Source organism: Notamacropus eugenii, chromosome 1 (genome assembly GCF_028372415.1).
Source record: "Notamacropus eugenii isolate mMacEug1 chromosome 1, mMacEug1.pri_v2, whole genome shotgun sequence".
Lineage (NCBI taxonomy): Eukaryota > Metazoa > Chordata > Mammalia > Diprotodontia > Macropodidae > Notamacropus > Notamacropus eugenii.
In genome coordinates this window covers 153,804,359-153,831,499 of record NC_092872.1, presented here as the reverse complement: position 1 = coordinate 153,831,499, position 27,141 = coordinate 153,804,359, and the positions used below count along the sequence as shown (strand labels likewise).

At 38.1% G+C, this 27,141-nt stretch overlaps 1 long non-coding RNA gene across 1 annotated transcript; it reads left to right on the top strand.

Annotated features, from left to right (window-relative positions):
- Positions 1-4,839: 4,839 nt before the first annotated feature.
- Positions 4,840-17,837, top strand: LOC140524192 (uncharacterized). Its single transcript, XR_011973599.1, has 4 exons — positions 4,840-5,041; positions 5,698-5,844; positions 12,245-12,362; positions 17,100-17,837. It is a non-coding gene; the product is annotated as an uncharacterized lncRNA (long non-coding RNA).
- Positions 17,838-27,141: the final 9,304 nt, after the last annotated feature.

Here is a 27,141-nt window from a genome sequence, read left to right as displayed (position 1 = left end):
TCTTAGGAAAAAAGGAGGTGCTTACAGAGACAAGTTAAGGAAGGCTATGGACACAGAAGGAGGGTTTTTTGTTTGTTTGTTTAAAGAACTGAAGCAAGCTGGGACTCAACTTCCATATCTACCACTCAATGTGAATGACCAAGTTAACACAGGTTGAAAAAGGAGCTGGTTATTCCAAGAATTCATAAAAGAGTAGGCAATTTTCAAATGATTCTCCCTAATTTGAGCTGTGGAAATCCACATATAACTTCCAACATGACTTTACACGGACAGACCAGGCTTAACCTCTATGATCCACTTGTAGAAAATGGGCCGATTAATAAGCCTGATATTACTGGGATGCCTTCATCAGTCCATCTAAGGGATGAGAGACAGGATGTAGGATAAAGTGGGTGAGAGGGACTGTTTACAGCTGACAAAGGGCTTAAGAAATACTGGTCAACAGGAAACCACTGTCCTAATGGTTCTTCTCCCAGGGAAAAAACAAATAGCATGCACTGAACCTTAATAAGAACTACACAGGAGACATGTAACCAAGCCAAAGAGTTGCAAAAGACAGTGAAATTCAGACAAACAACTCTCACAGAGCTAAGTGGCTGCTAACAGAATTTACACAGAGGGCTGGCGTCTCCCGGCCCTTTCCTATTCCCTCTGAAAATGCTGCTTTTTTACTCTACATGATACAGAGACTGGACCTGTGGTATCATTTGTACTCGAAATTCCCCAGGTTTCATCTCAGACAAGGAAAATCCATTTACCAATGTAAGTCTGCGCCTTCTCTTCGACATAATTTGAATAACATTTCTTTGCCTGCAGACCCAATCCATTGAGAGGGAATCCATGAAACTGGAAGAGGGAAAAAATATATCTTTATTTCAATATAATTGGTTTCCTTTGTTATTCTACTCTGTTTTATATACTTAAAAACCTTATTCAAAGAAGAGATCTATAGGCTTCACAAGACTGACAAAGGGGTCTATGAGACAAAAAAGGTTATGAACCTCTGCCTTAGAGAGTTTGCCTAGAGTACTGAGTGGAATTAAGTTACTTTCTTAGGGTCACAGAGTTTGTATCAGAGGAAGACTTAAACTGGGTCCTTCTAGTTCTAAAGCCAGCCATTGTACCATGATGTGTCTCTCACCTTATGTGCCACTGGATAAAGTCACCATTACCTTTTGAGCACTAACATTGTGGGAGCATAGATTTAGAGCTAGACAGGCCCTCACAGGCCAACTAATTCCAACCTTTATTTCACAGTTTAAGTAAATGATGATGACCAGAGAGGTTTTGACTGACCCAAAGTCATACAGTGAAGCAGCACTGAAGATGGGATTTGAATCCAGGCTCCAGTGTAAGTATTCCTTCCACTGTTCCACACTGCCTTTTTATTGGTATTAGGTAGTAAAATTGGGCTTGTGAAAGAGAGTTCCACTTATCAGGAGCAGCCCAAGGCGGGTCTCAAATTAAGTCATGTAGATATTTTTGTAGTTCAGTCATTTCAGTTATGCCTGAGTCTTCCTGACTCCATTTAAGGTTTTTTGGGCAAAGACACTGGAGTGGTTTACCATTTCTTTTACCAGATCATTTTACAGATGAAGAAACTCAGAAAAAGTTAAGTGATTTACCCAGGATCATATAACTACTGAGTATCTGAGGCTGGATTTGAACTCAGGAAGATGAGTCATCCTTAGTCTATACCCAGTGCTCTTATCCACTGTGCCATGTGGTTTCCCTCTCCCAGCTACTATGTCTTGTTAATAAAACATGAAGTGAAAACTATTCATATTCTTATCTCTATGGGTAAAAGCAATGTGAAAGATCCGCAGACAGTGCCTGAAAGAAATGAGAGTCATTTAGTTATCATCAAGTGGTGTTGGAAATAGAATTCTCTTTTTCAATATGTGATGGAGAAATTTGTTTGAGCAAGAATTGAGCGGGATTTTTCCATCTAACCCCAAAAGGTAGACCCTTCAGTTCCTTGTACTTATCTGTTTCTTTTATCAAAGAAGAAATTGACTACAGCTTGTTCCAAGTATTTACCTGGACTAAATTTAGATCTATTCCTCAGACACTTGGGGAAAAGGATATGCTTTGGTTTTTATTTTAAATCAACCCAATAAAGGTTGGTTGGCTTGTTGTTTTCCAGCTCAACTTCCATATTCTTTAGACCCCTGAGAGAACCTTTTAGTACACATGGACCAGGAAAGAAGGTGTCGAGGAGAAAAGGATCCAAGATTTCAGTCTTACTATTAAATTTCTTTGGTCACAGCTCTTTAGGCAAGTATTATATTACTAATAGAACCTTTCTTAAATGTTTTTCTTTTGGGTTTGCAAGGGCTTTTGTCCAGTTTCCTCCCAAGCCCACTTCATCTTTATTTTGACAATAAGTTAAATTAGCACAAAGACAAAACCTTCTATTTCTTTTCTATAAAGGCCCTAAGCAAAATAGTGAGGGAGGTGAAATTTGTGTTTCAATGAACCCTACTACCTTTTCAGTTTTGAGTTTTTTCCCCTACTTCAATATCATTGTTTTGTTATCACCTCAGGCTTTTGTCCATCCAAAGCTCCAGAAAGAAACTCCATGCATTGCATCCTGGGCCATCTCCAGTCATCCTGATGAATATCTGGCCACTAGACCCAGATGGCTCAGGAGAAGAAAGTGAGGTTGGTGACCTTGCACAGCCCTCCCTCCTTCAAATCAAAGTCAAGTACAAGTCATGTCATCATCTTGATGTCATGGTCCTCTTCAAGAATGAAGGACAAACACAGCAACAAACCACAACAACCATGCTTTAGTCTCTAATGAAGCCAGGCCTTCTCCTAGCCAAGGCTCTTGTACTTTGTATCCCATCTCTTCCTGAGCCCTCCAGATTGTTACTTGCTGTCTTCCTTCTTGTCACTCAACCTATCTTTATCCACTAGCTCCTTCCCTGCTACCTACAACCATGCCCAGATTTCCACCATCCTTAAAAACTTTCACTTAATCCTGTCATTCTCTCAAGCTAGTATCCTAAATTTCTTACTTTCATAACCATAGCTTCTTTTTCCACATGTTCTGTTTGACTGGCCTGTTAACTATCCTTGGAACATGACATTTCATCAGGCACCTTTTGTGCTTTACCTACTGTAGATCTGGATCTGTCCTTACCTTGGCCTAATAAAATCCCTAGGGCAGGGACTGGTTTCTTTGTATCCTCAGTACCATAGTATGCTACATTGCATACAGTAGGTGGTTGTGCTGAGGAGTAATTAAACAAAACCGATCTTAAAAAGTTACCCCTGGGGAAAGGGCAAAGTGGGAGAGAGAGGAAATAGATGTTTATTCACTGAAAATAACAAAACTTAACTTTTAAAAAGTTACCCCTTCCAAAAGCATTAAGGGATTCAATGGCTTTGGTTAAAGAAATGAATCCCTAACAGTGGAATTTCAAGAATCAGTCAGTGGGTAGAGACAATATTTTTATAGACAGTGGGGATTTCCTCTATTTTTCTTCCCACAGTTCCCAGTAGGGAGCTATGCTTACAAAGATGTACAGTCATAATTGTTGACTGACTCATTGACAGATATGAAATGTTTGGATGGCACTGGGTTAATAAAGTTTTCAGCCTTTTTAAGAGGGCATTCATGTCTGGAAAAAGATTCTGAAGAAAGAAAATAAGAGCAGAAAGTTCTGGAAGCATTTTATCATCAGTGATCTATAAGTATGTGAGAAGAGTCAATTTCAGATAGATATAGATTGTGTATGTATGTATACACAAATATATTACATATACATATATACATGTGCATATACATACATAAACACACATGTATATACACGCACATGTGTGTGTGTGATAGCTATATTCTTGACAATGGACAGAGTACGGGGAATAGTCAGATTTAGGAATATTTAAGAACCAATAGAGTAGTTAAAACTGGTAATCTGTTTTGTGAAAAGGGATGGACTTGGTGAAACCCAGATATCAATCTTGCCCCCCAAACTATGACCCTGGCCAATTCCTTGTGAGGAACCAATGAAATGATATATGGTAAAAGGACTTCATAAATTTTAAAGAGCTAAATAAATATCAGCTATTATTAAAACTCATTACTTCCAACGTTAGATAGGAACACTCTCTTTTCCTTCCTAGTAAGTGTCTAAAGAAGGATATGAACTCAGGTCTTCCTGACTTCAGGTTCAGCACTCTTAAGTGAACCACCCAGGAGCACAAAGTGGCCAGAAACATGTATAAGATTATTCCTACAGCAGCATGAAAGACAGATTAAAGAAGGAAAAAATAGGGACCTGCCTTTTAAGGTTACTAGAGCTAGGGAGAGCTATTCAGCAAGTAGCATGAAAGAAGAAAAATGAAGGCAGAGATTTCAAGGAAAAGGTGAGAGCCCAGAGAATGATGATGGTCACAGAGCTTGATAATCCCTTAAGTTTCTCCATGGAAGAATGGACATAAGTGTCAACAGCAAATGGGAAGGGAGAGGTATAGAGGAAGTTGGGGTGAGGGACATCTTGGACCGGTTGCAGGAAAAGGGGGACAACAGAGCAACCCAAGGAAGGTGTGGAGTTCAGCAAGCCCAAAAAGAGGAGGGAGAGAATAAAGAGGTGAGACCCAGAGGATCCTAGAAATTTCCACCATATCTTCCTTCATAAAGACAAAATCCACTGGGCTGCCTTTCAAATGATAAGTAAGAAATTGTTTTCTTTTCTTCCCCCTCCTCCAAATAAGAGTGAGTGGAAAGAAAATTGGATCCAGAAGGCAGGCAGGCATCTCGTGTAGGCTGTTAAGCACCTGCCATTCAGCTCTTGCCTTATAATCCCTCCCTAATCAGCTGCAGCTCCCATAAATAAGCCCTGGCAGAAGGCTAGCCAAGAAGCCAACTGCTAACCCCCAAATGGAAAATCTACAGTGAGGCTTCTATTGTGTGCTATTTACTAGAAGCCAGCCATTCCATGGAAATGAGCGTGGTGATTGATTCTAATTCGAGTCCATAACAGAGTGGCCTCCTCTAGTCCACAAGGATGTTTCCTTTCCCTCAGCCCCTGTAAGGACACTAAGGAGAAGTTAATCATGTACTACCTTTTATTGCTCCTTGATTGTTTTATGTGTAAGTCCTGTCTCCCCCCACCCCCATGGGAAGCTTTTCAAGGCTGGCTCAAACACCACCCCATCCTTAAAAAATTAAGTGATTCTCCTTATCGTTAGTATCTTGCTTCACCCATGATACTAACTTGTATTTACTTAATGCTTATTCTGTATTTAATCATATTTGCATTTCTTATTTTCTCCTATAGGGAAGAAGCTAGGTGTCCCAGTGGATATATCTGCAAGGCCTAAAGTCAGAAAACCTGAATTCAAATCCTCCCTCAAAGACCTGTAACTTCCTTGTTGTCTTAGTTTACATGTTTCTTTATTTTTAGTTTCCAACATTCACTTTTATAAGATTTTGAGTTTTAAATATTCTCCCCCTCCTTCCCCTCTCACCTCCCTAAGATGGCATGCAATCTGATATAGGCTAAACATGTACAATTATATTAAACATATTTCTACATTAATCATGTTGTAAAGGAGAATTAGAACCAAAGGGGAAAACCACAAGAAAAGGGGAAAAAAGAAGGAAAAAGAGTATGCTTCCATACTCCATAGTTCTTTCTCTGGAAGTGAATGGCGTTTCCATCATGAATCTGTTTTCTTTTTTAGGAAATTGCCACAGTCACCCCAAACTTCAGCATCACCGCTCTGATCCATTAGCAGCCATCAACATAGAGGCAAGGCCAGCCAAAAGACTGCAACTCAATCAATGTTCAGGTGATGGTTGCCATTTTTTAACAAGATGTTTTAATTAAGGTATGTTCATTGGGCTTTTTAAAGATATACTACCTTTGCACTTAGACTACAGTATAGTGTAAACATAATTTTTATTTGCACTGGGAAATTTTAAAAAATCATGTGACTCATTTTATCACTTTATTGTGGTGGTCTGGAACCAAACTTACAGTATCTCCAAGGTATACCTGTAGCTGTTTGCTTTATGTGTCCCCCATTAGACCTCCAGTTCCTTGACATCAGGGAGCTCTTTGACCTGTGTCTTTTGGCTTTCTTCGTATGCCCAGAACTTAGCACAATGAGTAAGACATAGTACTTGCTTAATAAATGCTAGTTGACTTGACTTTATTTGACAGCATAGCAAGTATTATAGAGATGGATTATAGCATAGCCAGTATTATAGAGATGGATTCTGCTTTCATGGAAAGCTTGAGACTTGTAAAAGAGCTTTGTAATTCCTAAAAGTAATTAAGTGAACTTCCTTCACCTTTTTCAACCCCATTTAGTAAATGCCCCTTAAGTGGATATTTCTTTTGTCTTTTTCTATGGCAAACCCAAAGCACTGAGCTATATCTCTGACATTTCACTCAAATATGGATATTCCATGGGGCCTCTCTATCCTCAAGGATGTAGGATCTCTGTAGATTTGAAGAGAAATATAGATCCTATTTTACTCCAGCAGTAAGATGAGCCAACAGTCCTGTATGCTGGAAAACCAATGCTATCTTCAAGCTATCTTTCCCAATTCTGCAGAAGCTAGAGGGATTCTACATACTTTTCTTCCCCAATCACATGTTCCATCTATAAAATATCTTGGCCTGACTTCTCTCCTGAATTCTAGAACTTCATCTCAAAAAACCTACCATATGTCTCCACCTAGATATTTTATCAGGTAGAGCAGTTATTACTGGGCCACTCATCAAAAGCCCAGTTTCTAACCCAGAAGCATAAAGGAATGAAACTGTTGTTAAAGACAGTGGGTGGGAAAAGGTGTTGCCATTGGAGGCTGTGTGTGTGTTCATCCTTCATTGCCAAAGAAGACCATGCCATCAGAGAAATGATGACATGACTTGCACTTGACTTTGTTTTGAGTGAGGGTGGGCTGTGCAGGGAACCAGCCTCACTCCTCCTCCAGAGCCATCTGAATCCAGTGACCAGATACTCAAGTGACTTGCCCAAGGTCACACAGCTAGTGGGTGTCAAGTGTCTGAGGTGAGATTTGAACTCAGGTCCTCCTGACTCCTGCACTGGTGTTCTATCCACTGAACCACCTAGCTGCCCCTTTTGGAGGCTGTATAGCACAGTGGAAAGAGGACTGGAGTTTGGAGTCTGACAGCCTGAGTTTAAATCCTGGCTCTGTTACCTGGTAATCTGACTTGTGAGTCATTCCTTTCTGGGCTTCCATTTCCTCATCTGTAAAATGAAAAGTTTGTATTAAATGGCTTTTCATGTCCCTTCCATTTCTAATCTGTAATCCTGTCATTCAGCAGTAGCAGCAGATAAGAGGGTCCCTTAATCTCTTTAAGTCTGTAAATCAGTTTTTCTGTTCTTCCTTGATCCCTGGGTTGCCTCCGGCTCCAACTGCCAGGTCCATGAACAGTTACTGTGGTCCCCCTTCCATGGCAGAATCCATACCTCCAGAATATCTAACACAATAGCAAATGATAATGACTGCTTAATATTTTTTAATGAGTTGGGACAGATGAGATATCCCACTATCAACTTTCTGATATTTATAAATGATATTTTTTCCTCTTTCCTCTAAATCCAATGATTCTGTAGCTATTAGCTTTGGTGCTACATTCATAATTCATAATTTAGTCCATCTGAAATTTGTTGGATATTTATCTTCATTGATTTAAAAAAAAATCTAAACCAGACAAAGGGCAAAGGGACAGGTGGGGCATTACTCTTTTGTCTTACTTAAATCTTGACACTTCCAGTTTCTCTCTTTGACAATCCATCATACTGTTGTACCTCTCTAATTATGTTACTCCTCTAATTAAAAACATTAAAGTATCCCTATTATCTAACAAATCAAATATTGGCATTCAAGGCTCTTTCATCTATTTCCAACACACCTAAGCTTTTCTTATGCTACTCCCCTTCACGTATTAGTTCTCCTGTATGTCTCAACATTTCATTCTCATCTCCTCTAACTTCTCCTGGTACTTTGGGTGTCCTTTACCCCTATTTCATTCTGCCTTTTATTTTAGTTATTTTGATATTAGGGTACATGGCTTTAATACTATTCCTTCCACACAAGAAATTATAAGCTCCTTGAGGTCAAGGACTATGTCTTTAAAAAAAAATTATCCTTCATGTTTAACACAATTATACTATTAACCATTTAGAATGAATTCCATTTCCCTCCTTTTTTGTAAGAATGTGCTCTCTTTGTCTGCCACTGCTTTTTCTGAAGGTAATGCTATCCAACTGAAGGTAATTTAGATGAACCCAGCCCTAAAAACAAGCAGATAAATGGCCACAAGAAGTCAGGGCTACTAGTTGTTTAGGGTTTCTGAGCTGGCACAACTCAAACCTTTTCTCTTCTGAGATCATCTATCTCTAGTTTTACAGGAAAACTCAATCCCTCTGGCTCTACCCTGAGTGCTGACCTTTTGTGACAGCTTTTCTCTACCCTCTAGCTTGAAAAGTCTTGGCCAGTGCCATAGTGAATATCTCGTTGGCTCTAAACCAAGGCAGGTAAATCCTGCCCTCTCCCAGGGTTAGGGACAGAAAGAACACTTTAATCTCATTCCTGATAGTACTAGATTTAAGTGATAGTACCCAAATAAGCACAGTAGAACAATTTGATAAACAGTTGTCTGAATTTCTCCACTGCTAGATGAGCACAGCATCTACTTAGAATGCCCCATCAACCAACAAGCCATGTTAAGCACTGCCCACATTAGTTAAATTTTTCTTGGCTAGCCTTCCCTAGCATTGCAAAAAGTTCAGACTTTTTATTTGCGAATAATAAAAGCTAAGAGTGAGAGGGAGCATGGTGCAGTAGATGGCTAAGCTGCAAGACTAGAAGCCCTGTGTTCAAATCTAGCCTGTAACACATAGGGGTTATATGATCCTGGGCAAGTCAACCTCTGAGTACTTTCAAACAACTCTGTAATTTTTAAATTACAAAGCAGGTGCTTATATGTATTGACAGAGAAAATTCTATCCTTCTACCCACAAAAAATGAAGGGTTCTTCTGGAATTTGTGAACTTTTGAATGCAGAGTTTAGCCTTGTTCCACCAGGCTATGGTCTGTATTTTCAGGTCATTTGAACTTAGTTCTGGCAAAAGCCTGTTCTTCCTCTCCCTCTTATTCCTCTTTGATGACTAGATGAGAGCCTCCTATTTGCATTTCCAAGAGGATTTTAAACTGTGTCAGGGTTCTCCAGGTCTTTCTTCAGAAACAGTCCCCTGAAAGCCTCTAAGATCTTTTGTAACCGGCCAATAGATTGTCATCCATAAAGACTGAGCCCGAATACCACATGTATGCAACTCTTTAGAAGACCAAGCCAGTCTGTTGAGAATGAGGACTTCTAAGGAGTGCCCAAAGTAGAGGGGCTAAACTGAAATGAAAAGCCAAGTACCAGAGGGGAGATTTCAAGCCAGGTTGTCCACATAAGATCAGGAAACCCACAAAGAGTGGTGTCAATGAAATGACTACTTGTCTGATGTATTTTGAATGAAGCTTGAGTCTGTTATGACAGCTATCTGTGTTCCGATGGGTCAGATCCACTGAGCCACCTCTTCTAACTCAGTTGCTCTGACAAAGATAAGGGCTTAGACAGCTGGCTTCATTTGCAGGGGAGAGGAGAAGAAGGAGAGTATTGTCCCTTAAGGAATAGCCCAATTTAGGATCAAAGTGACTGCCCTGTCAACAACCAGAAGTCACCCCTTTGATCTAGTCACCCTGCCTATAAATAAGCACCCTCTCCTTTTAGACCTATTGTTTCAGGGTGGAAAAATGATTTATTGCTAAAGCAGATTTTAAGCAAACAAATGAGTATTTTAAAAGTTCAATTAATTTGGAGGGGGTTTTGAAAAGAAAACTTCAAACTGTATTTTTGTGGCACACATATGCTTAGTTTTTAAAAAATAATCATGACATGCAGCAGGAGAGTTAAGGAATGTTGCATTCATAAAATTTAGTGGAATATCAAGCCCCCCTTTTTCAAACTACTGTAGCAGCCAAGATACCATGAAGGCATAGGAATGCAGTTTACAACTTATGTTCTGCATTGGTTAGCCCATTTTATTTTGTCTCAGGCTGCTGCTGGGATGGGGTGGGAGGATCCTTAATAAACCAGAGTGCAACTAGTTTTACCCTAATAGAATATAAGCTCTCTGAGGGCAGGGATTGTTTCATTTTTGTCTTTATATCTCCAGCACCTAGTAAAGTGCTTGCGATATAGTAGGTGTATAATACATGCTTGTTAATTAATTGATTGATTGAAGGATTATTAATTGTCACCTATTGCCATAGACAGTTTGGTGTAATAGACAGAGTGCTGTACTTGGAATTAGGAAGACATTGGTTCAAATAATCAAGCTCTCCTGGCTCTCAGTCTAGTACTCAATCCACTATACCCCATCTACATCTTTGTTTTTTCTCCATTCTTTCTACCTCCCTTTTTTCCTCCCCTCTATCTTCACCCCATGCTGGACCTCTCCGCTCATCCATTCTGTAACCTCTCATTTGCATCTGGATTTGGCTCATCTAAAATGAGATGAATTAGCCACTGATAAGTAATCAGTGCCTGCCCTGGCCTCCCTAAGCGCATGCCAGGACAAAACCATAAAGTATCTTCCCATCGTTTAGTCCAGGTCTCTAAACCCTATACTTCAAGGAGCTGGAGATATTTAAAAGTACTTCAAATCAATCACCCTACTCCTCTTTAAAAAAAAAAAAAAGAAAAGAAAAGAAAAGAAATCTTGACCTATCACATTTAGCCAGTATAGAGGCAAAAACATTTGAGTAAGGGTGGTGGTGGCAGATACAAAATGTTGACTGTTTAACACAGTCAGCCCAGGAGGAGTCATTTGTCCTTCACCCTGGAGGGGATTAGGAGAAAAAGGTGAGTTGTAACCCAAGGGCATACAGAGAAGTATGAACAGCAAGAGGACCGTGAGGTAAAGTTAAGGGATTATAGTCACTGTAAAGAAGAAGTATGCCCATCCAGGGAGAATGTGCATATTCTAGGAGGGAAATGTGCCCTGAAACCTCTCCTCAACACTCTGGTATTCTGGGACAATTTCCCATGCTAGTTTCTGTTGTGTTTGTCCCTCATTGTCAGAGAAGACCATGCCATCAGAGAAATGAGGACATGACTTGCACTCGACTTTGTTTTGAGTGAGGAAGGGCTGTGGAGGTCACCAGCCTCACTTCTCCTCCAGAGTCATCTGATTCCAGTGACCAGATATTCATCAGTATGACTGGAGATGACCCAGGATGCACTGGGAGACCTTGGGCCCTTTAGGCAAAGGTCTTTGTAGGTACTCACTTAGGGTGAGGTGCTGTCCATTCATTGAATAGGCCTGTTTAAGAAGGAGTTAGAGCACCTAGTAAGGACTCCAAAAAGAACAACTCCCTCAATGCAGTCCTAACTCAGAGAATGGTCTATCGTGAGGTTTGACAAGAGGTACAAGCATAAAGTAATGGGACAGATCTCATAAGACAATCTGAAAACTGCTCCAATAACTTTTCAGTCAATACCTCACATGTTAGATGATCTTGCCGCTGCAGGTAGCCACAAATTCACGAATAAGCATTTTTTTCTAATAACTGGAGCCAAGACAGATAGAACTGAAATATGAGCTCTCTGTTTTAACCATAGCATTAGGTCATTGAGTTCTCCTTCCTGCTCAGGAAAGGGGACTATTCTGGGACCCATACAAAGGGATGGAATGTATAGTGAATAGGAGAGTAAGAGGAGGGAGAGAGAAAGGGGACCCCCAAAATATAAAATATTGGTGAAGATATCAGTTTCACATGTTGGAGACCTCCAATGTTTGTGCATTTTATTCATTTACTGAGGCATTGTTAAAAAAAAAAAAAATGAAGTGCTTCACCAGATAGGTTGTTACCCAAATCAAACAACAATATTTGCTAAGTACCTACTAGATGTCAGGAAGTGTGCTAAGTGATGAGAATGCAAAGACAAAAAAGAAATAGTCCTACTTAAAGAATTGAATGAAATTATCTACCCCAGTAGGCAAATGGGAGGTCAAAACAAGACTAATTCTGGTAGAAACAAAGTTAAACTGAAATCCTCTGTAAATATGGGCCTTACAGCTCATCTGATGTTGAGTCCACACTAGTAATAAGAGCTTGAATTTATATATCACTTTACATACATCATTTCATTTGATCCAACAGTGTGAAGTAGATACTATCATTATTCCTATTTTACAGAGGCTAAGAGACTTCCCCAGGGTTGCTCTGCTTGTATGTGTCCGAGGAAGGATTCAAACCGAGGTCTTCCTGCTGCAAGCCCAACACTTTATCTACTCACTATGCCACAGGAGATAAGGTAGTAAAATGTTCTTTGGGAGAGTTGGGGGAATCATTCTAAAAATATAGGAACCCATGTTTATAGGGCAACCTTAAAAGCTGTATCTCTCAGGTGGGAGAGTCAAAGCTTTTGAAGGGGAAAAAGTCCAAGAAATGTGGAGGCCAAGGAGCCTGAAATATGCATAGGACATGTGCTATTGGATGAAATAATTAAGAAAACATGCCTAATCTCCTAGGGAAACATAAATCATCTCATGCCACTTTCTAGGCAGATACTTTATGGCAGAGGTCCTAATTTTTCACAGCTGTACTGGTAAGACAAATGGATATGGGGGGAGGGAAGGAGAATGAGGCAGGATGAACGAATGGGGGATGGGAGGGAGAAAGTTCGGGAAGAAATAGTAAGAAAGAGGCATGTGATCAGAAAATCTTTGGAGAGTTAAGAGGATTAAGGTCTCTCTATTCTGACATGAGGGTCTTTTGGTTGGATAAATATTCAGCCTGATTCCTCTGCAATCAAAGGACACATCAAGTCCTGAGGAGTAGTGTGTGAAGCTAATATGCAAATACATAATTCTCCTCTCACTGACAGCATATTTCTCCAGAAGGTAAAATGTCATGGGCTCCATGAAATACTAATTCCTATATAGCCTTTAAAATCCAGCTCAAATGTCATTTCCTCCATGAAGCCTTCCCTGATCACTTCCCATCAGACCTCCCCTAGTACTTTATTGAATAGCTTTCTACTGTATTTATGCAATGTTGTATACTACAGTTGCTTGTGTTTGTGTTATTCTCTCCACTAGACTGCGTACAGTAGGAATTTAATAATGTTTCTTGAAAATGAAGGATTGACTCTTCATCCCTTCTGTCCCCTAGCTCCTCTTTGTCTTTCCCTCTCTGATTCTTTTATTTCTTCTCTCTAGTCCTGTAGTATGTATAGCATCATCAAAGGAAGAAAAATCACCAAGCACAGAAAAGAGTGGGTCAGGTTTTCATAGACAGTGTGGTATTGTGGAAAGATCACTGGATTTGGAGTCAGAGGTTCTGGATTTTCATCTTGATGATGCTATTTGTAAACTGTGTGACCTTGGATAAGTTACTCCCTTTTTCAAGAATTCAGTTTTTTTCATCTGTTATATAAAGGGGTTAGATTAGATGACCAATAAGGTCCACCTTCTAGCTTAAAAGCTCTAAATTGGGTTTGGAGGCTGGGTAACTTGGCTTATTATATTGTCTCAATTGTGAAGAAAAAGGTACAGACAGCTTCCTGCTGCCCCTTTCCCCACCCTGAGATGGCCTGGTAAGATGGCTATTAATCTTGCCTGCTCAGTAAACATCTAACACTGTTTCAAATATAGTCCTACATGCTACAGTCTTGCCCCATCCCACCTTTGTTAGCCCAACAACTTAAAAAATGTTGTGGCTTTGAGAAGTATGGTCATTGAAGTATGTCTCTAAAATACTAATGCATCATGCAGGGCAATATTTGTTGATCATTAAGAAACTATTAAAAGATTTAGATTATTGCTGGTAGTTTAATAAATATAGTATGATTTCCATGACAGAAGTGCATTTGAGCATATCCCCCCCCAAGGCTCCAGTAAACTATATATTTTCTAGTAAAATACATGTCTAATTTCTATATTGCTATATGATTACCAGTAAATCTGTGTGATCAACATCGGAAAGTACCCATTGTTCTGCTTCATATAACTACCAGAAAACAAATTGGTCAAATCAGATTTCTAGTAAAATTATTTTTCAAAATAGTTAATTTCATAGTGTTCTGTCAGCTTTTCATATGTATATATTATAGTATGGATTTTTAGAGAAGATAAATTAAAGTGAGATAAATTGGCTTTTAAATAGGGACAGGAACTGGACCTTCAAGTCCCTCTTCATAAATCTTTCCCAAGCAACTGGGACCTAGGAACAGAGTCTCCTTCCTCTGAACTCGTGGCTCTTGTTCCTCTTACTCATAGGATCATAGCAAGAACCATAGAGTCATTTCTAGATTTAGAGGTAGATGTGACCTTAGAGGTCAGGGTCCATCGTGATCATTTTACAAGAGAGGAAACCAAGGCCTAGATAGATTGAGGGACTTTCCTAGTATCCCACAGATAATAAGTGTCTGAGATGGGATTTGAACCCATGCCTACTTAACTCTGAGTAGAGGCAGCTAGGTAGGGCAGTAGATAGAGCACCAGTGCAGGAGTCAGGAGGACCTGAGTTCAAATCTCACCTCAGACACTTGACACTCACTAGCTGTGTGACCTTGGGCAAGTCACTTAACCCCAATGGCCTCACCCTGGGTCTTCTCCAGTCATCCTGATGAATATCTGGTCCCTAGATTCAGATGGCTCTGAAGGAGAAGTGAGGCTGGTGACCAGAACAGCCCTCCCTCACTCAAAAAACAAAGTCAAGTGCAAGTCATGTCATCATTTCTCTGATGGCATGGTCTTCTTTGGCAACGAAGGACAAACACACAACTTCCCAAATCACTCCCAGATCATAGCATCAATACCTGAGAGCTTGAAGGTACTCCAGAGTCATCCAATCCAACCTAAACCTAGACTTACCCTTGACAACATACCTGACAAGGGTCACTCAGCCCCTGCTTTGAGTAATGGTTGTTCCCATTCCCCTTTGGGCAAGGTCTAATCATTATGATACTTTTGCTTATATGAAATGTAAATCTATTTCTTTGTGAATTTGCACATTGTTCCTAGTTCTATCCTAATGGTTCAAGAAGAGCAACTCTAAGCCCTCTCCTCTACCAATCAATCAATAAACATTTATTAAGCACTTATTATTTACCAGGCACTGTGCTAAGGCCGAGACTCTTAAAAAATTAAAAACTATAACATTCCCTAACATTAAGAACCTTACATTCTATTGGGAGAAAAAGAGCACATGAAGTATTCAGACAGCATAGAAACAAGGTAACCTTAGAGGAGAAAAGACCATAGCATCTAGGGGTAGCAGGAAAGGTCTTCTGCAGAAAATGGAATTTGAGCTAAGTCTTGAAGGAAGCCAAGGAGTTAAGGAGCAAAGGTGACAAGGCAGAGTATTCCAGGTATAGGGGACAGCCAGTGCAAAGCACAAAGAAAGATGAAATATGGAGTGCTGTGTGTACAGGATTTAAGTAGAGCTAAATAGGCTCTAGAGTGCATGGAAGAGACTAACATGTAAAAATATTGTAAAGAAAGGAAGAGATTAAGTTAGCCTAAGATCAAATATAAACTCTAAGATAGTTGATCCTAGTGTCAATATGAAGCCACTGGAGTTCGTTGAGTGAGGTGGATGTCATAGTCAGGTCTGCCTTTTAGGAAAAACATTTGGGCAGCCATGTGGAGAATGGTGCAGAGAAACCTGAGACAGAGGGGCCACCTTGGAGGCCTTTGCAAAAGACAGGAGGAAGGTGATCAGTGCAATGACCAGACAAGATTCTAGAGTACCAGTGATGAAGAATAATACCCTATCTCCTAACAAAGAGGTGGTGGTGGACTTGAGATGCAGAATGGTTGCATTTTTTACATGGCCAGGGTGGGAACTGGGAGAAAGAGAGTGAGGAGAAAGTGAAGGCAATGAGTAAAGACAGCTGTTTTCCTAACCTATCAATTTTTACAAAAAAAGGAACCAAAAGAAAGTTGAGAGAGAGGCAGACACAGACAGACAGATAAAGACAGAATGAAGGTCATTTCTCGCTTAAAATTTTTTTAATCTGCTGTTTAACCATTTGGGGATGTCTCTCATCTTGCCTGAGTTCTTTTTTCATATTCCTATCTTCTGGTGTGTTAGCTGATTCAGTTGCTCTGTTCTATAAGTTTTACATTGTATCATCACCCTTCTTTACTTTGTTCATTTTTCATTTTGTTTTTTTTATCTTCTATGTGATGTTCTTTTTAGCCATTTTTCTTCTCTTTCATGTTTCTCTTTGTTGTTTTTATGTGGAGAGTGTGGGTAAATTGGTTTCCTTCAGTTCTCTTGCTCTAACATCTTGGATCAGTCTGACAGAATATAACTAGGTAATAGATTTTGTGTTATAAACTGGGCTTTTAAGAATGAAATGGGAATGATTTTCCATATGGAAAAACAACCTGAGCTAAGGCACAGAGCCAAGAATAAGTATGGTACATCTATGGGACAGCAAGATCACCAGTATTACTAAAATAATGGGTGTATATTAGAAATTGGTAAGAATTATGGTTTGCTAAGTAGAGTAAAGTCAGTTTATGGAAGGCTTGAAAGCTAGGTAGACAAGTTTATATTGATTTCTGTGAGCATAAGATAATTATCAAAGATTTTTGAGCAAATGAATGACATCATAAAAGCAGGGTTTGTAGATAAGTAGTCTAGAAGTAGTATGCAGCTTGAATTGGGTAGGAGAGCCTGGGATTCATACAAAAACAGCCTTCTAGGGCAATGTGGACACAAACTACCAAAATGACTATACGAATTTCTCACTTTTCACTTCTGTCTGGCATGGTGTTGACCTAGCCTTGACCTAAAGTAACTTGGCAAACTTTTCCTGCTATTCTTGTTTTAAGACCTATCCCAAGTACCAGGTAAGAGATATGGAGCTGAGTGTTTCAGTGGACTTCAGGCTCCATTTGAGCCAGTAGTGTGATAAAGCATTGCTCCTTCAAACTTTGGCTGCATTAAAAGAGGCAGTATTCAGGAATTACAGAATGATAAGGCCACTGTATTCACCCTGATCAAATAATATTTGGCATACTCTCTTCAATTCTAGGAGGCACATTTTGGGAAGAAAAAGGGTGAACTAGAGAATGTGTGGAGAAAGGAAAACAGGAAGGTGAAAGGACTCAAATTCATGCCACAGATGACTTGGAAAAGTCTGGAAAAGAGAAGATCTGGGGAGGAGGTGAGTAGACCATGGTAGCTGACATAAAATTTGGTGAAGGTTCCTCTGTGTCAAAAGGATTATACTGCTCTGCTTCATCTCAGACGTCAGAACTAAAAAAACAATGGGTAAAAGATGTAAAGGGGTATTAATGTCAAGAAGAGCCATTCTTGAGAGCATTATTGAAACACAGAAGTGGCTGACTTGGAGTGAAACTCTGTTCCCACTCACTGGAGTTCTTAAATCACAGGTTGAATGACCACTTGACAAGGACTCTTATTCAAGCAAGTTTAGAATAAATGATTACTGAGAGTCCTCCCAACTCTGAAATTCTGTCACATTGTGAAATACTGCCTCCTTCATGAAACGTTTCCTCATTTCTGCAATAGGATGTGCTCTCTACCTTCTCTGAACCCTCATGGAAATTTGTACATACCTCTATTACGTGATTTATTTCATTCTTCCTTGTACTATGGTTTATTGTATAATTGTGTCATACTCCTCGACCAGATGGGAGCAATACTTCTTGAGGGCAAAGAGTTTGCCTTGCTCATCTCTGTATCCTCTGAAGCGTCTAATGCAGAGCTTTGCATATATGTGTTCAAATAAATATTTCATAGAATCCAAGAGTTGGAAGAGACCACATTAAGTTATCTATTCCAACATATAGAACAGGAATCTCTTTATAGCACTCCTGCCAAGTGGATACCTACCCTCCCTTTTAAATACATCTGGTGATAGAGAATTTACCTTTTGGACAGCTCTTAGTTGTCAGAAAGTTTCCCCTTAATATGGAGCCCAAAACTTGCCTTTCTGTCATGTCTTCTGATCATTCTTAGTTCTGCTTTCTTAAGTTAAATTTAAAAAAATCTACTCCTTCTTCCACATGACATCCTTTCAAATACTTGAATACAGATACAGTATCATGTTCTCCCAAACCCTCTCTTCTCTAGGCTAAGTATTTCCAGTTCCTCCAACTGATGCCTATTATCACATCCTTTGGAAAAGGTCTAGTTAATCAATTGCGCTCCTAAAAGTCCATCTAGAGCCATACGCAATATTCCATATGTGGTCTGGCCACCATGTAAGATGGCAGGACTATCCCTTGTTCCATCCAGATATTAATGTAGTTTTACAACAAATTAGCTTTTTCAGCTGCCATGTCACACAGTTGATTCACATTAAGCTTACAGTCCATTAAAAATCCCAGTTCCTTTTCATGAGACCTATTATGCAGTATAGGTTTCCCATCCAATACTTCTAGAGACATTTTGTTTGTTTGTTTGCTTTAGCCCAATGTAGGACTTCACACTGATCCTTTTTTAGACTAGGCCCAACATATATGGACACAACATAAAATTAGACTGATTCTAGTTGTTTATGATCTTTACTTCAAATGGACTTCTATTAGAGCAAATAACCCTAGAAATCGGGGACTTTTCAAGGGGTATCATGGTAATACTAAAGTACAATTCAACTCAATAAGTTGATCAAGTGTTTACTATTTGTCAGGCACTCTGTCAGATACTCAGAATACACACAAAATAAAGAAGTCATATGATATATAAAATATCTCACACTCGATACTACTATTGTGTTAAGAGCCATTTTATAGGAAGAAATAAATAACAAAACTATACTAGTAGGGCACTTCAACCTCCCCCTCTCAGAACTAAATAAGTCTAACCACAAAATAAGCAAGAAAGAAGTTAAGGGAGCGAATAAAATTTTAGAAAAGTTACATATGATAGAACTCTGGAGAAAACTGATGGGGATATAAAGGAATATGCCTTTTTCTTAGCAGTACATGGTATCTGAACAAAAATCGACCATGTATTAGGACATAAAAACCTCACATTCAAATGCAGAAAGGCAGAAATATTACATCTTTTTCAGATCATGATGCAATAAAAATTACATGGAATAAATGGCCATGGAGAGAGAGAAATTAAAATTAAGTGGAAATGAAATAATCCAGTCCTAAAGAGCAAGTAGGTCAAATAACAAATCATAGATACAATCAATAATTTCATCAAAAGAATGACAATAATGGGACAACATATCAAAATTTATGGGATGCAGCCAAAGCAATAATTAGGGGAAACTTTATATCTTTAAATGCTTATGTGAATAAAATAGAGAAAAAGCAAATTGATGAATTGGGTCTGCAATTTTTAAAAAACTAGAAAAAGAACAAATTTAAAATTCCCAATTAAACAGCAAATTAGAAATTCTGAAAATCAAAGGAGAAATTAATAAAACTGAAAGTAAGAAAACCACTGAACTAATAAATTAAACTAAGAACTGGTTCTATGAGAAAAAAACAATAAAATAGATACATTTTTGGTTAATTTCATTTAAACAGAGAAGAAAACCAAATTACTAGTATCAAAAATGAAAAGGGTGAATTCATCAATAAAGAGGAAATTAAAGCAATAATTAGGAGCTATTTTGCCCAAATGTATGCCAAAAATATGATAATCTAAGTGAAATGGATGAATATTTGCAAAAATATAAATTGCCCAGATTAACAAAAGAGGAAATAAAATACTTAAATAACCCTATTTTAGAAAAAGAAATTAAGTAAGCCATCAATGAATTCTCTAAGAAAAAATCTCAAGTTCCAGATTAATTTACAAATGAATTCTACAAAACATTTAAAGGTCAATTAATACCAATACCATGCAAACTATTTGGAAAAATAGGCAAAGAAGGAGTTTTACCAAATTCCTTTTAAGACATCAACATGGTCCTGATGTCTAAGTCAGGAAGAACCAAAACATAAAAGAAAATTATTGATCAATTTCCCTAATGAATATTGATGCAAAAAATGTAAGTAAATATTAACAAAGAAATTACAGCAATTTATCACCAGGATAACACACTATTAACAGGTGGCATTTATACCAGGAATGCAAGCTGGTTCAATATTAGGAAAACTATTAGCATAATTGGCCATATCAATAACAAAACCAACAGAAAACCATATCATTATATCTATAGATGCAGAAATAGTTTTTGACAAAATATAACACCTATTCCTATTAAAACCACTAGAGAGCATATTAATAAATGCAGTTTTGATATGTAGTATAATTAATAGAATCTATCTAAAATGATCAGTAAGCATTATTTGTAACGAGGATAAGCTAGAAGCCTTCCCAGTAAGACCAGGGGTGAGACAGGATGGCCAGTATGACCACTATTATTTAATATTATAGTAGAAATGTCAGCTTTAGCACTAACAGAAGAAAAAGAAATTGAAGGAATTAGACCAGGCAATGAGGAAACAAAACTATCACTCTCTGTAGATAATATCGTGGTATACTTAGAAAACCCTAGAGAATCAACTAAAAAATTACTTGAAATAATAACTTGCAAAGTTGCAGGACATAAAATAAATCCACATAAATCATTATCATTTCTACATATTACCAACAAAGTCCAGAAGGAAGAGATAAAGAAATTCCATTTAAAATAATTGTAGACATTATAAAATATTTGGGAATTTACTTGCCAAGAAAAACCCATGAACTATATGAATACAATTACCAAATACTTTCCACGCAAGTAAAGTCACATTATACAATTGGAAAAACATCAATTGTTTATGGGTAGGTCAAGATAATACAATGAAAATGACAATTCTACCTAAATCAATTTGCTTTTTGGTGCCATATCAATCAAACTATGAAAAAGATTATTTTATAGAGCTAGAAAAAAATAAAATATATCTGGAAGAACAAAAGATCAAGAATAATCAAGAGAATTAATGGGAAAAAATGCAAAGAAAGGTAGTCTGGCCATACCAGATCTAAAACCATATCATAAAGCAGTAATCATTGAAGCTGTTTGGTACTGACTAAGAAATAGAGTGGTGGATCAGTGAAATAGATTAGGTGCACAAGACCCAGGAGCAAATGACTATAGTAATCTACTGCTTGATAAACCCAGAGACTCTAGCTTCTAGAATAAGAACTCACTATTTGACAAAAACTGCTGGGAAAACTAGAAAACAGTATGGCAAAAACTATGCATAAACCAGCATCTCATACCATATACCATGATAAAGTCAAAATGGGTACTTGATTTAGACATAAAGGGTGATACCATAAGCAAATTAGGAGAGCAAGGAATGGTTTACATGTCAGACCTATGGAAAAGGGAAGCATTTATGACCAAACAATAAATAGAGGACATTATGAAATGCAAAATAGATCATTTTGATTGCATTAAATTAAAAAGTTTTTGCACAAACAAAAACAATACAATGAAGATTAGAAGGAAAGCAGAAAAATGGGAAACTTTTTTTTTTACAGAAAGTGCTGTGATAGCCCTCATTGCTCAAATATATAGACAACTGAGTCAAATTAATAAAAATACAAGTCTTTCCCTAAATAATAAATGTTCAAAGGATATGAAAGGGTAGTTTTCAGATGAAGAAATTAAAGCTATCTATAGTCATATAGTTATTGATTAGAGAAATGCATATTAAAACAACTCTGAGGTACCACCTCATTCGTATCAGATTGGCTAATTTGACAGAAAAGGAAAATGATAAATGTTGCAAAAAATGTGGGAAAATTGGGACACTAATGCATTGCTGGTGGAAATGTTAACTGATTCAACCATTTTGGAAATCAATCTGGAACTATGCCCAAAGGGCAATCAAATTGTGTGTACCCCCTGACCCAATACTACCAAGTCTGTGTACTAAAGACATCATAAAAAAGAGAAAATGATCCACCTGTACAAAGATATTTATAACAGCTCTTTTTGTGGTGGCAAAGAATTGGAAGTTAAGGAGATGCCCATCAAATAGGGAATGGCTGAATAAGTTGTGGTATATGAATGTAATAGAATACTACTGTGCTATAAGAATGATGAGCAGGCAGACTTCAGAAAATCCTGGAAAGACTCATATGAACTGATGCTGACTGAAGTGAGCAGAACCATGAGAGCTTTGTACACAGTAACCGCAACATTGTGCGATGATCAGCTATGACTGACTGAGCTCTTCTCAGCAATACAATGATCCAAGATGATTCCAAAAGACTCATTACAGAAAATGCTATCCACTTCCAAAAAAACTGTGCAGTCTGCATGCAAATCAAAGCATGTTATTTTCACTTTTTTGTGGCTTTTCCCTTTTGTTCTGTTCCTTCTTTCAGAACATGACATGATTGCAAATGTATAACCTATATCAGATTACTTGCTGTCTTGGGGAGGATGGATGGGAACTAGGGAGAAAGAAAAAAATTGGAACTCAAAATTTTATAAAAAATGAATGTTGAAAACTGTCTTTACATGTAATTGGAAAAAAATAAAATATTATTTCCAAAAAACAGAACCATATTACCAAGCAAACTAGCCTGCCACAGAATGTAGTATATTTAGGTAAATTTTCCTAGTTTTTTCTTGGAAAGATTTTCTTAGAAATTTGCAAATGTCTCATCGTATATAAGGGCTTTTAATGCAAAATACCAAGATCATAATACTGTAAGAAAGGAAAATGCAAAATGAACATATATTTATTAGAGATATAGAAACTACCAATTATTCTAATGTTTAATAAAATATACATCAAGCCAAATAAAGAAATTAGCCTTTGAAGAAATTGGTTTTGGGCAGGTCCCATGCTTGCACCATAGGGAGTCCACAGGAAACCAGGCTGACTATTTATCTAGGGAGATAGACCTTAATGTTGAAGGTATGAATGATGTAATGAGATGGTAACAAGGGCTAGTGTTAAGAACAGAGACAACCACAGAGTGACAGCCACTCCCAGGTATAAGCAACTCCAGAAATCTAACCTCTATCCATTTCCTACAAAATTCAAATCACTGCCTCTCAAATCACTGCTGATTATTCATGACTCCTTTTTGAGGTTTTTTTGGCAAAGATACTGAAATGGTCTGCCATTTTCTTCTCTAGTTCATTTTACAGATAAGGAACTGAGGCAAACAGGGTCAAGTGATCTGCCCAAGGTCACAAGCCAGATTTGAACCCATTATGAAGATGAGTCTTACCGATTCCAAGACTAGTGCTCTGTCTACTGTGTCCTGGCTGCCCTAGAAGTTAGGAAGACTGGAGCACAAATCCACTTACTAGCTATATGACCCTGGGAAAGTAATGCCATCTGCCTCAGTTTTCTCAAAATGGGGATAATAGTAGCACCTAACTTCCAGAGTTGTTGTGATAATCAAATGAGATAATATTTTCAAAGTGCTTCTCACTGGTACATAATACAGCATAGCCACTTAACTATTTTTCCTCTTTTCCCCTTAAATCAGAAGTGGAATAGTAGGATCATTACCACACCTCAAACTATACTACAAATGTATTATACGAGTGTAATGAATTGTAATTGCACTATAATAAATGGTAAATATGAGGAATGCAAAGAAATATGGGAAGACTTTCATGAATTGATACACATCATTGCAAGCAGAATCAGGAAAATAATGTAGCTGATATTTAAAATTATGTAAATAAAAACAACACTAAAGAACAGCTAAGCTCAAATTAATTGCAATGACCAACTATGGTCCCATTTTTGTCTTGCATTCCCAATACCTAACATAATAACTGACACACAGTATGCATGAATTGATGAATGAATTGAAAAAGCATTTGTCAAGTATTTACCACATTTTTTAAGGTTAGGGATACAAGTTGAAAAAGCAATATAGTCCCTTTTTTGAAGGAACTCACAATTCTAATTGGAGGGGGGAAAAAGCACATATAAGGTTTATCAGCAGGGTACATGGCAATGACCAGGGGCACTGAGGGTATGTTGGCAGTCAGATGAAAGCACACAAGGATCTGGGGAGCATAGAAGCAGTGACTTTTTTACTTCTTTTCATCCAAATTGTCCTTTATTTCTATTTGCATTCTCAATCAGTTATTCTCTTTTGTTTCTTTGGTGAGATTTGTCACAGTGAATTCAAATTTTTCTATTCTGACAATTATTTCTGCTATACCTGCCATAAATTCTACTTTCACAATTCTTATTTCTCTTTTAAAACATTCAGGAACATCCTGCTATAGTTCTATGCTCTCCTGAGAATGCATAGGAATCTCTGTGTCATCGGGTGTTGATTAATTTTCCTTTGTCTTGCAATATTTTTTCATAGATGTTTGGACTCTTTTCACAGATCTTGAAGCCATATTCCTCTCCATTATCAATACTTTTCCTGTTAATTCATATGCTTATGTTCTTCAACTGAATTTTCTTCCTCCTGAGATCTTTTGTAATTCAGTCTTATTCACTTATATTTTCCTATTGCTCACTTTCTGACTCCTCCTTTAATTGATGATTTCCCTGAGGGCTTAGCCTCAAAGCTGTCTCAGTCTCCTCTCAGGCTGTGTAATACATATTGCACCAGTGTTAGTCTCTGTCTCAAATGACTTTTCTGGTAACAGAAGTGGCCCCAGTTGGAGGCTGGGACTTTTGCTTCAGGCTGGCAGGGCAAATCCACATACTCTCTGCTATTCTGTTACAGTTTCCATTGTTCCTGGGTTCTCTAGCTTAAACTCTCTTGCAGCACAGAAAGCTGCTACACTGCAGTCTCAGTCAGAGCAAGTTCTGCTTTTTGTTTTTATGTAATATCAGGAGGAGGTGGGGTAGAATTGAGTTCTGTTGCAAGCATCTGGGTCAGCTTGTATATTTCTAAAAGTGGGCAGAGTGGGAAGAGGTGCTAAATACTGAGTGAGTTAGAGGTTAAGGGGGGAGGGGAAGATGATATAACGGGTGTGGTCGTGAAATAGTCTAGTCCATATTCATTGGAAAGCATGGACATGAGGGACCAAGTAAACCAGAGATTCTAGTTATCTTCTCATGGGGATTAGGGTTGGAGGAATCATTGTCAGTGAACCTCTTTCCATCTTGAAAGAGGGAAAAATAAAGGAGCATTTGGAGGGCAGAGTCAGGATGGGAGAGTAGAAGCAGAGACTTGCTAGAGCTCTCCCCCAGCCAAATATCTGTAAAAAAAAAAATAATAACTCTAAACAAATTCTGGAGCTGCAGAATGCACAGAATGAGTGTCTTGGGAAGCAGATCTCCAGCCCAAGATGGCCTGGAAGGTCAACAGGAGACATCTATTGTGCTGCATTGGCAGCAGTGTGCAGTCTAGCATGGGCTGCACTGACACAGAAGGGACCTGAGCAGGCCTTAGTGGGAACTGAATCCCTGGCACCTGTGGCAGTTTCCAGACTTCACAACTTCAAATCACCAAGAATAAATTGGAAGATCAGAGGAAAAAATATGTTGGACCTATGTGAGAGAGTAGAGTAGTTCAACCCCAGCCACAGACAGATAGAGAAGATGGAGGAGCCCACTACAGCCACAGCAGCAGCAGAGGCAGTGGGTGTTTTGGGAACTCTAGGCCCATAGATTGTGGGGGGATCAAGTGCCTGACAGTATACACCCACCCCCACTGGAAGCAGAGAACTACCTTGACAAAGAATTCAAAAGTCAAGAAAATGGCTGGGAAAATGAGTAAAAATTGGGAAAAGAATTAGACTATAGAATCTTACTTTGGTGACAAGGAAGACCAAAATATACAAACAGAAGACAATAAGGTTAAAGCCCCTACATCCAAAGCCTCCAAGAAATATATGAATTGGTCTCAGGCCATGGAAGAGCTCAAAAAGGATTTTGAAAATCAAGTAAGAGAAGTAGAAGAAAAATTGGAAAGAGAAATGAGGGTGATACAAGACAATCATGAAAAACAAGTCAACTGCTTGCTAAAAGGAGATCCAAAAAATGCTGAAGAAAATAACACCTTAAAAAATAGACTAACTCAAATGGCAAAAGAGATCCAAAAAGTCAATGAAGAGAAGAATGCACTGAAAAGCAGAATTGGCCAGATAGAAAAGGAGATCCAAAAGCTCACTGAAGAAAATAATTCTTTAAAGACTAGAATGGAGCAGATGGAAGCTAATGAATTTATGAAAAATCAAGAAATTATCAAACAAAACCAAAGGAATGAAAAAATAGCAGATAATGTAAAATATCTCACTGGAAAAACAACTGACCTGGAAAATAGATCCAGGAGAGGCAATTTAAAAATTATTGGACTACCTGAAAGCCATGATCAAAAAAAGCACCTAGACACCATCTTTCAAGAAATTATCAAGGAAAACTGCTCTGATATTCTAGAACCAGAGGATTAAATAGATATTGAAAGAATCCACAGATCACCTCCTGAAAGATATCCCAAAAGGAAAACTCCTAGGAATATTGTAGCCAAATTCCAGAGCTCCCAGGTCAAGGAGAAAATATTGCAAGCAGCCAGAAAGAAAGAATTTCAGTATTGTGAAAATACAGGATAACACAAGATCTGGAAGCTTCTACATTAAGGGATTGGAGAGCTTGGAAAATGACATTCCAGAAGTCAGAGGAGAAAGGATTAAAACCAAGAATCACCTACCCACCAAAACTGAGAATAATAGTACAGTCATACAATGAAATAGAGGACTTTCAAGCATTGCAGAGCTGAACAGAAAATTTGATTTTCAAATACAAGAATCAAGAGAAGCATGAAAAGGTAAACAGAAAAGAGAAATCATAAGGGACTTACTAAAGTTGAACTGTTTACATTTCTACATGGAATGATAATATTTGTAACTCTTGAGACTTTTCTCAGTATTAGGGTAGATGGAGGGGTTATATACATAAAGGCAGAGGGCAGAGGGTGAGTTGAAGATGAAGGGATGATATCTAGGAAAATAAAATTATGGGATGAGAGAGGAATATATTGGGAGAAGGAGAAAGGGAGAAATAGAAGGGGTAAATTATCTCTCACATAAAACAGGCAAGAAAAATCTTTTTCAATAGAGCAGAAGAGAGGGGAGGTGAGAGGGAAAGAATGAACCTTACTCTCATTGGATTTGGTTTAAGGAGGGAATAACATGCACACTCAATTTG